Source organism: Mandrillus leucophaeus, unplaced genomic scaffold (genome assembly GCF_000951045.1).
Source record: "Mandrillus leucophaeus isolate KB7577 unplaced genomic scaffold, Mleu.le_1.0 Scaffold207, whole genome shotgun sequence".
NCBI classification, from domain to species: Eukaryota; Metazoa; Chordata; class Mammalia; order Primates; family Cercopithecidae; genus Mandrillus; species Mandrillus leucophaeus.
Window position 1 is genome coordinate 2,362,882 of NW_012102110.1, and position 9,960 is coordinate 2,372,841.

The 9,960-nt window shown below is 44.3% G+C and overlaps 1 protein-coding gene across 4 annotated transcripts in view; it reads right to left on the reverse strand.

Annotated features, from left to right (window-relative positions):
- The window catches only part of GPR161 (G protein-coupled receptor 161), a 66,357-nt gene that overhangs the window by 31,185 nt on the left and 25,212 nt on the right, over positions 1-9,960 (reverse strand). Inside the window, exon 1 of one of the 4 annotated variants that reach the window (XM_011979925.1) lies at positions 3,346-3,446. The exons of the other annotated variants lie outside the window; for them this stretch is intronic. The gene's annotated coding sequence lies outside the window, so the exon portion shown is untranslated. Of the gene's footprint in view, positions 1-3,345; positions 3,447-9,960 lie in introns of those variants that run through there. 4 annotated transcript variants of the gene reach the window in all.

Below are 9,960 nucleotides of genomic sequence, written 5' to 3' on the forward strand. Positions count from 1 at the left end.
TGATTCCTAGAAGAGAGGTCTGAGGAAATTACTCAGTATGCAGTGAGAAAAATTAAGAAATTGAAACTATGTAATAAAAGTCAAAATACAAGTCAAAAATACACGAAGAATGCGCTAAGAAAATCCAACGTGTGTCCAACAGAAGGGCAGCAGGTGAGGTTAGAGAGAATTAAAGGAGTAGACACTGTTGGCTACCTACCCAGCAACCATTCTCAGTTTTTTTCTTAACTGGCAGACCTCTGACTTTGTCTGGTGTCCAACCCTCCTCCAAGTGCCTCAGAGAAGGCTGATCTTATCCCTGGTTCTGGGATACAGATCCTGATTGGTCTAAATTAATCACCGTGTTCCCTTTCTTCTTGCAGTTCTGGCAGTCTCCTCTGTAGTTAGGCAGGAGGAAAAGTCTTTGATGAGGGGAAGGGGAAAGAGTTTTGGGTAAAGCTGCTTTGATCTCACAAAGACACAAGGAAGACAAATCTCTCTAATGACCCTAGAGGCAAAGACAGAAAGGGAGCCTGGAGCTGTGGCAGCCATCTTGAGACAATTAGGGATGCGAAGCCAACATGCTGAGCGTGGCTGAAAAGAAAGGCTGATCCTTGGGTTAATAAATTAATAAATCCTGAAGTCACCTTTCTCCTGGTTTTTTGTTATGTGAAGTAATACATTTTTAAAAACTGTTTTTAAAGCTATTTTGAGTTGGGTTTCTGTTACTTGAGTCAAACATATCCAACCTACTAGGGTTAACAAGAATTTAGAGGTATGATTGAACATTTTCTAGGATTAAAAAAAATACACGAGTCCTCAAATTGAAAGAACATAACAAATTCTGAAAATAATTTTTTTGAAAGCCTGCATCAAGACACATCAGAATAAAAAATGAAAACACCAACATACAGAGAAACGGAAAAAGCCAGAAAACAATGGAATAATATCTAAGGAAAAGAACCTTTGCTCTAAAGTTCTATAATATCATTCAAAAGAAGGTAAATATACTTTTGGGGTGAACAAAACCCGAATAGTTAACTAATGACAACTCTTGAGTGATCTGCTTAAGGATACATTTCACGAAGAAGGAAACAATCCAGAGACAAGAGGTAGGGTACAAGAATCAATTGTTAGAAAAAAATTTGGGCTAGGCGCGGTGGCTCACACCTGTAATCCCAGCACTTTGGGAGGCCAGGGTGGGTGGATCATGAGGTCAGGAGATAGAGACCATCCTGGCTAACACAGTGAAACCTTGTCTCTACTAAAAATGCAAAAAATAAGCCGGGTGTGGTGGCGGGCGCCTGTAGTCCCAGCTACTCGGGAGACTGAGGCAGGAGAATGGCGTGAACCTGGGAGGTGGAGCTTGCAGGGAGCCGAGATCGCGCCACTGCACTATAGCCTGGGTGAGAAAGTGAGACTCCGTCTCAAACAAAAAAAGAAAAAAAATTGGTAAATATGTAGATAAATCTAAATAGGAGCAATAAAAAATAAAATTTAGGCCCGGTGCAGTGGCTGATGCCTTTAATTCTAGCACTTTGGGAGGCCAAGGTGAGCGGACCACTTGAGGTCGGGAGTTCGGGAACAGCCTGGCCAACATGGTGAAACTCCATCTCTACTAAAAATACAAAAATTAACCAGGAGTGGTGGCGGGTGCCTGTAATCCCAGGTACTCAGAAGGCTGAGGCAGGAGAATCACTGGAACCCAGCAGGCAGAGGTTGCAGTGAGCTGAGATCGCACCACTGCACTCCAGTCTGGGCGACAGAGCAAGACTCCGTCTTAGCAAGCACACCAGTGACCTGAGAATCAGAGAGCCCAGAATTGGCTGCCGTCTTTCAGGCCTTCTGGTCCAACATTCCCCAGGAGACAGAGGAGGAATGTGGGCCTAAGAGCTGCCCACCCAGCGAAATTCAAAATCCCAGTCTCTGCCAGGAGGTCTGGAGTAGGGAAGGCACAAGCCTCAGCAAATCCCTCAGGGTGTATCTTTAAAGAACAAGAGAAGTGGTTTGGAATGCCCCTGCCAGGGAAGGCTTCCTGGCGGGCAGCCAGCTTACCCAGGGCCCAACAAGCCAGGGCCCATTGAATGGAAGCAAGCTCAAGTGTGACTCACATTTCCACTCTCTGGGGCTGTTCTGCTGCCAGACACAAAGGTGCTTCAGAACTCCCACACTCACTACATCCTGCCCTGGCCAAGTAAATCACCTTGCACTGCTTCTCCGAGAAACAGCTAGACGAAGTAAACCTATCAGAAATTATCCCTGAGAAAGAGAGCTATCCCTCTCAGACAGGTCATCAGAGAAGCTGATCACTAACTCATCCTTGCCACCACAGCTCAAAGTATTGTGGTCACTCCTCTTTTGGAATTGTCTTCAGTCTTCTTGTGCATTTCCAGAGATAGTAAATTGTCTGCTGGATTAGACTACTGGCAACGGCTTCAGGTCAAAGTCAAATCTTATCACTCAATTCAGTAATTAATACCATTTTGTAATCAGTCCAAGTGCCCATCAATGATAGACTGGATAAAGAAAATGTGGTACATATGTACCATGGAATACTATGTACACATAAAAAGAATGAGATCATAGTCTTTGTAGGGACAAGGATGGAGCTGGAGACTGTTATCCTTAGCAAACTAATGCAGAAACAGAAAACCAGATATCACATGTTCTCACCTATTAGTGGAAGCTAAATGATGAGAACACAGAGAGGAACAACAGACACTAAGGCCTACTTGAGGGTGGAGGATAGGAGGAGGGAGAGGAGCAGAAAAAATAACTATTAGGTACTAGGCTTAGTACCTGGGTGACAAAATAATTGCACAACAAACCCCTGTGTTATGAGTTTACCTGTATAACAAACCTGCACATGTACCGCTGAACTTAAAAGTTAAAAAACAAAAATCAAAAACAAGGCAACACTAGAGTATTGAGACACATATCTGTTGTGTTTTATAAACTGCTTTGCATGGTAATATCCAAGAAATAATTCCAGAAATGCCTTGAGCTTCAAGGACAGGATTACTACAGCATAAGGCTAGGTTCTTTCTGTTATTTATTGTGCAAATCTGGGTTATTTTGTGGTCTCACATTTTTACCTAAAACTCTTTCATTTTGATTGACTTAAGGTAAAAATTTCTTCCTGATCATATTGCTGTTGCCCTGCACTTGTCAGAAAGACTGTGTGGCCCTGATGGTTAAGAGCACAGATGCCAGTCAGGCGCTGTGGCTCACGCTTGTAATCCCAGCACTTTAGGAGGCCGAGGCGGCTGGATGATGAGGTCAGGAGTTCGAGACCAACCTGGCCAACACAGTGAAACCCTGTCTCTACTAAAAATACAAAAATTAGCCAGGTATGGTGACACACACCTGTAATCCCAGGTATTCATGAGGCTGAAGCAGGAGAATTGCTTGAACCCAGGAGCCGAGACTGTGCTATCTGCCTAAGAGACAGGGTGAGACTATGTCTCAAAAAAAAAAAAAAAAGGCACAGATGCTAAAGCCAACTGTCTGGATCTGAAGCCCAGCCCATCCACTTTTTAGCTACATAAGCCTAAGTAAAACGGTTGCCTTCTGTGTCCTTGTCTATAAAATGAATATCATCTTCCTCTTAGAGCTATTGTGAGGACTGAGTTCATTTGTATAAAGTGCCTAGAGCAGCATCTGGTGCACAGTAACACTTCACTGCATGCTAGTGTTACCATCTGAAGAGTTCAACCTGATTTTACTTTGGGAAATGACCTATTTCTGGCCTACCCTTTTCAAATTTTTAGGCCATGTGATTTGGATGAAGCCATCATCACTTGCAGCTCTAGGGGTCAGCTCAACTAGGGTGGCTAGAGAGTCTCCCTGATGGGGCTAGGGATGCTCACCTGACCCTAGGTCCAGGATTTTGGCAGGAAGCGTTGGAGGACAGGCTAGCTTACCACAGGGCTGGCAGTGTGACAAAGTACGAACCCAGGGTTGCAGCAGCTGGCCATCTTTAACACTACATGGGAGGAGCTTACCAGCAAATAAAGCAGAGGATGAGAGCACAGGACAAAGGGATGGATAGGTGGGGGGGACACAGGTGAATTCATCCACAAATGCTGATAAAAGGATTTGAGATTCTGAATCTTCTTTTTCTAGTTACATAAGCCAGTCACTTTTTTTCCTTCCCTTACACTAATTTTGCTGGGTTTCTATCACTTGTAACTTACAGAATCCTAATATTCTGATATATCATGATCTACATATCACATGTCAAGACTCCACCTCTTTGGACACTGCTACCAGAAGCCTTCCCTTTGTCAAGTGTAGGCCAACTCAAGCACAGCTCTGCCTGCCTCAGCCTCCTCCTTTTCCTCCTCTTTTTGCCATGGGCTCCTGGGCCCCCCTAGGAAGTAGACTCTTCTCATATGGAGGCATTGAGAAGCTCTTCACCCCCAGAGTGTGTCCCTTTAGGATCAGAAGATCTATGTCCCAGTTCACAAGCCACTGCAAGGAAAGTGAGACCTCCCCCATCTCCACAATGCCCCTCATATAGGAGGCCATCCAAGGGACAGCCTGAGAACCTGCAAATCACAGGCCTGGGATTACTGGTGGGGTGTGGTGGTCGGAAGGAGGCGGGTCCTCACGCCTCTCTAATGAGGGTCTCCTGCATAGGACAAGACACACCTGTCCACTCCAGAAGTCTGCTCCAGAGAAAATAGGTTTTTTTTTAATCATAAAGGTCTCTTCTGATATCCTTAAATCTGCCTGAGTGAGGCAGTGTTCCATTTCCTCCTCCACAGGCTCCTTTAGAGCAGAATGCACCATTCCATTTCCACTCTGCGAATCCCACTATCAATTCTTACGAAGAGCGGACCAGCCTGACGCGCTGGGACCTCCAGCTGCCCTCTTCTAAAGAAATCAAGTGCAAACAGGTAGGTACATAAGCTGTTCAAATAAATAGTCCTCCAGGTGAGGAAAATCCCTCAACACCTCTTCCAACAAGCCTGGGGGAAATCATCCCGCTGCCCATTTGGCCACACTCTTAGGGCCCCTTCATCTCAGCACCTCAAAGCACTTCACACACATCAGTCACTAACCGGGGCAGGGTGTGTGGTGGGGGTAGGCTCGGGAAGAAGGTTCTAATAACCACCCTGTAACTGAGATAAAGAAAGGGAACCCCTACTTTCATCCCAACCACAAACCAGGCCACACAGCTCGTTGAGAGGCAGAAAGAGATCATGGGCTCCCTGGGTGTCCACACCTATGTGTGAACAGCCAGGTGCGAAGGCTCCCTCCTGTGCTCCCTCCATGCTTCCCTGGCACTTGACCGAAAGTTGCCCCACAGATAGCAGGCACAAGGACATGGCCTCTGCAACCCCAGGGGCATGTACCCACCCAGCCAACCCAGAGTCTGTTGCAATGCACAGTGCTTTGGCCCTCTCCCCATTAGGGCACCACAAATCTAGCAATGTCTTTGTTCAAAACCTCTCACTTAACAAGTGCAGCAGGTCTGAGCTCTGATCTGCTTGGGAAAATGTACCGCGGGAAGGCAAAGAAGAGTCAGAACCCCAGATGGCCTCACGGACTTCTGAATTCTGAATTCGCCAGTGGGAGAGAACTGGCTTTGGTGCTCTCCACACGTACATGATCAACTTGAGCACCTCACTGCCTTTCACAACATCCTTCTGCAAATGCCGCTGGAAGTCAGCAGTTTGGGGTTTCTCTCCAGCTTCTGCAGCTGACTGTGACCCTGTCCACAAGGGCATCAGCAGCGAGTCTATCAAATATTGTTCCAAATCCAAGCTCTTGGATTCTGGGTATAGACATTCCCAAGGCTCAATCCTTAATCCATTCTTTTCTTCCTATGAGATTCCTAGAGAATTTTATCTATTTCCGGAGTATTGCTTAATTATTAATGACAGTATTTGCAAAACACAGTGTAATACATGACATACTATTACACACATCATCTCATTTGATTTTCTGAATAACTTTTACAGGTAGGGATGACTTCTCCCCCTTTTTAAAAAGGCAGCATGACATAATGGTTAAGAGCATGAGCTCTGAAACTAGAGAGCCTGGGTTCCAAATCCCAGCTCTGCTACGTACTGCCTCTGTGGCCTTGACATGCTACTTAACCCCTCCCAGCATCAGTCTCCCCATCTGTAAAACAGGGATATTAGGAGTATCTACCTCATAGGATTGGTGGTAGGAGTCAATGCATGAATATTTGTACTGTGCTTAGAACAGTGCTTAGTGCTACATGTTTGTTAAATAAATAAAATGGGGAAACTGAGGCTCAGAAAGGTTAAGCGACTACTTCAAGAGACCAGTAGATATTAGCCCTACAACCTGGTAATGTGCCTGTGAGTCTATTGTTTATCTTCAATCCGTCCATTCACCACAGCAGATGAGATGCTACAAGGTCGAGCCTCACTGTGCTGCAGACTCCTCACCACCAACCCCTTCCCAGGCCCTCTGCTGCAGCCAGCTGTGCCGCACTCTCCCATTTCCACTCTGCTTTTGCTTATTTGAAAGACTCTCCCTGTCTGTGGAATGAATGAAGATGTAGTAAGTATAAAGCATTTTATTGATCTATTGGGATAATAATTTTATTTAAAAACAGAAAGAAACAAACAAGTAAGTGGGGTAGAGAAGAGATTGAGGCTCAGAAACAACACAGACAATATATCAAGTCACAGATGACCCTGGATTTGGCAGTGATTTCTTATAGATGACACCAAAGGCACGGGCAACAGAAAACAAAACAGACAAACTGGACTTCATGAAAAGTTTAAAATTTTGTGCATCCAAAGACGCTATCAACAGAGTAAAAAGACGACAGCCCACAGATTGGGAGAAAATATTTGCAAATTATATATCTGATAAAGGATAAATATCCAAAATATATAGAGGACTCCTAAAACTCAACAAGAAAAACACAAACAATCCAATTCAGAAATAAGCAAAGGGTTATATTAGGTGAAGCAACTTTGACAAACACCACATAAGTGGGCACTAAATAATGTATGCACAGGGACATAGACTATAGAAGTGCTGTAGAGTGTAGAGTGGTAGACGATGGAGACTCAGCAGGGTGAGGGTTAGAAAGGGGAGTGGATGAGAAACAACTTAATGGGTACAATGTACGTTACTCCAGTGACGGGTATGATAAAAGCCCTGACTTCACCACTGTGCAATACATTCATGTAACAAAACTGCACTTGTACCCCTTAAATCCATACACAAAAAAATTTTCTACTCAGGAGGCTGAGGCAGGAGAATTGCTTGAACCCAGGAGGTGGTGGCTGCAGTAAGCCGAGATTGTGCCATTGCACTCCAGCCTGGGCAACAAGAGTGAAACTCTGTCTCAAAAAAAAAAAAAAAATATGTTAATAAAAGTTTTTCAATAAGCAAAGGACTTGAATAGACATTTTTCCAAAGACGAGCAAATGGCCAATAAACACATGAAAAGATGCTCAATGTCACTAATGATTTAGGTAAATGCAAATCAAAACCACAATGAGATATCACCTTCATACCCAATAGAATGGCTACTATCAAAAAGAAAAGAAAAGAAAAAAAGCAAATGGTGAGGATGCAAAGAAATTGCAACCCTTTTACGCTGTTGGCAGGGATGTAAAACGGTACAGCCACTGTGGAGAATAGTATGGCAGTTCCTCAAAAAATTAAACATAGAATTACCATATGATCCAGCAATTCTATTTCTGTGTATATAATGAAAAGAACTGAAAGCAAGGTCTCAAAGAGATATTTGCACACCAATATTCATAGCAGCATTATTCACAATAGCTAACATGTAGAAGCAACCCAAATCTCCATCAAGGGCTGAATGGATTAGCAAATTGTAGTATATATATACATACATACATATTATTCAGTCTTAGAAAAGGAAGGAAATTCTGACATTTGCTGTAACGTGGATGAAACCTGGGGACATATGCTAAGTAAAATAAGCTACTCACAAAAAGACAACTATTTTATGATTCTACTTACATGAGGTATCTAGAGTAGTCAAAATTAGAAAGACAAAGTAGAATGGTAGTTGCCAGGACCTGGATGGAGGGCAGAATCGGGAGTTGTGGTTTAATGGGAATAGGGTTTCTACAAGCTGGAGACTTCTGCAGATGGATGGTGATGATGGCTACACAACAATATGAATGTACTGACTACCACTCAACTGTGCACTTAAAAATGGTTAAGATGGTAATATTTCTTGGCTGTGTCCCCACACATATCTTATCCCAAATTGTAACCCACACATGTCAAGGGAGGGACCTGTTGGGAGGTGATCAGATCATAGGGGTGGTTTCCTCATGCTGTTCTCGTGGTAGTGAGGGAGTTCTCACATTGCTTCACTGGGTGCAAGCCCCAAGCCTTGGCAGCTTCCATGTAGTGTTGGGTCTATAGGTGCACCGAAGATAAGAGATGAGCCTTGGGAACTTCCACCTAGATGTCAGAGGATGTATGGAAATGCCTGAATATCCAGGCAGAAGTTTGCTGCAGGGGCAGAGCCCTCATGAAGAAACTCTACTAGAGCAGTGCGAAGGGAAATGTGGGGTTGGAGCCCCCACACAGAGTCCCCACTGGGGCACTGCCTAGTGAAGATGTGTGAAGAGGACCACCATCCTCCAGACCCCAGAAAGATAGATCCACCGACAGCTTGCACTATGCACCTGGAAAAGCCGCAGGCACTCAACCAGCCCGTGAAAGCAGCCACAGAGGCTGTACCCTGAAGAGCCACAGGGGTGGAGCTGCCCAAGGCTATGGGAGCCCACCCCTTGTATCAGCACGCCCTGGATGTGAGACATAGAGTCAAAGGAGATTTTGGAGCTTTAAGATTTAATGACTGCCCAGCTGGGTTTCAGACTTGCATGGAGTCTGTGGTCCCTTTGTTTTGGCCAATTTCTCCCATTTGGAATGGGAACATTTACCCAATGCCTGTACCCCCATTGTATTTTGGAAGTAACTAACTTGCTTTTGATTTTACAGGCTCTAGGCAAAAGGGACTTGCCTTGTCTTACATAAGACTTTGGGCTTGGACTTTTTGGTTAATGCTGGAATAAGTAAAGGCCTTGAGGGACTGTTGGGAAAGGATAATTGGTTTTGAAATGTGAAAAGGACATGAGATTTGGGAGAGGCCGGGGGAAGAATGATATGGTTTGGCTCTGTGTCCCCACCCAAATCTCATCTCAAATTGTAATCTCCACATGTCGAGGGAGGGACCCGGTGGGAGGCGATTGGATCATGGAGGCAATTTCCCTCATGCTGTTCTCATGATACTGACAGAGTTCTCAGGAGACCCGATGGTTTTAAAAGTGGCAGTTTCCCTGAGTGCTCACTCTCTCCTGCTGCCTTGTGAAGAAGGTATGTGCTTCTACTTTGCCTTCTGCCATAATTATAAGTTTCCTGAGGACTACCCAGCATGCAGAACTGTGATTCAAATAAACCTCTTTCCTTTATAAATTACCCAGTTTTAGCTATTTCTTTATAGCAGTGTGAAAACGAACTAATGCAGACAGTAAACTTTATGTTATGTGTATTTTACCATAATTTTAAAATTTTGGAAGAAAAAACATATCTAGGCATCTTCTGTTTAACTTCTCTGTCCCACAGGGATTGGAGAGTCATGAAATGAAGGAAGCCAGCTATTTCCACAGCTTCTCACCCATTGTTAGAGATAAGATCCTTAGAAAACATCTAGTCTAACCTCCTCCTGTAACATATGAGGAAACTAAGACCTTGTCTGGCATTAATTATTGCTCTCAAGGAACTAATACAGCAGTGACTTCCAAGGCCGAGCCCACTGAATAAAACCATTAATCATGCTGCGCCCACCCCAGCAAGAGGGACAACTCCCCAGGTGATATGGTAAAACAGAACTCTACTTTTTGTGAATCAACTCCCTCTGCAGTTTTTGTTGCGGCATGTAGGAAAATGTGAGGGACACGTAATCCTAAGCAAAACTGGGCTCTCAACCATAGACAGTCA